We start from the raw sequence: 1,087 nt of genomic DNA, 5'->3' as shown, positions 1-1,087 counted from the left end.
ATATATAGGACAGGATTGTTGATAAACTTAAAGGTAACTAATCCTAGTAGTACAGAGTTTCTATTGTTATTTACGGGCTATATATACAGCTAACTTATATATATATATATGCCCATACATGTATTGAAGAAGGAATAGGGACAAAGACGTGCCAAGGGAGGGTAATGCCCAACAAGTACAGAGGAAAAGCCGTCGGCAAAGACTAAGCGGATTGTCGGGTGAGTCGACAGAAGTTTCAGAAACTGAAGACGAAGAGGATGAACAACAAAGGAATGATCGCGAGCAAAGCAGCCGATGAAGCGCATGGAGGCGAGGAACATGAGATCTGAAGAGGATGTAAGCAGAGAAGCGACTGCACATTGAGAAACTATCACATGAAAGGAGAGCAGAGAGGTCTGCCTATAATTCGAGTGAACGGAGGATTAAGCTGTCTTGTGGACACGGGAAGTTCAACCACCATTGCTTGCAGAGAAAAACTACAGAAATTAACTGACAAGGTCTTTCGAGGTACAGGTTTGAAAATATAAATTAATCACTCTGGGTGGGCCATGTAGTGTAGAGGGGGAGATGGAGATAGAATTGGGTAAGTGGGAAGCTTAAGAAGAAACCGTTCCTCATCCCTATGGAATTTTATTCCCTCTTTCATTCGTAGTTCTAATACCCTTCCAACCTTCGAATCCCGTATCTTTGACCACCTTCTGTCCACCCAATTCTGGAAGAATAACAATTGAATGTTTCAAACATATATTTTCTGTAATTAATGTCCCACGTTTTCGTTTATTCTAGTAAATATGAACATTAGCAGAAATTGTACCTTTCCATTTATTAGTTTTAGTTTAATTATATATATATATATATAAGTTAGCTGTATAGCATTAAGAACCACTACTAATAGGATTAGTTATTAAGTTTAATAAACCATATGTTTTAGATACCATATGTTTTAAATACCATATGATTGTATTAATAAAGGTTAGTTGTTGAGATACTCTTGTGTTGATTACTCTGTGTGTTACTACGAACCCCTTGTTATTTTGATTAATCCTTTCAGTTTAATCGTAAGTGGTGCCGAAACCCGGGACAGGAA

This window comes from Halyomorpha halys, unplaced genomic scaffold (assembly GCF_000696795.3).
Source record: "Halyomorpha halys isolate HHAL.00 unplaced genomic scaffold, Hhal_1.1 Scaffold366.1, whole genome shotgun sequence".
Lineage (NCBI taxonomy): Eukaryota > Metazoa > Arthropoda > Insecta > Hemiptera > Pentatomidae > Halyomorpha > Halyomorpha halys.
The sequence above is the reverse complement of the archived record's forward strand: the minus strand, read 5'-3'. Positions refer to the sequence as shown.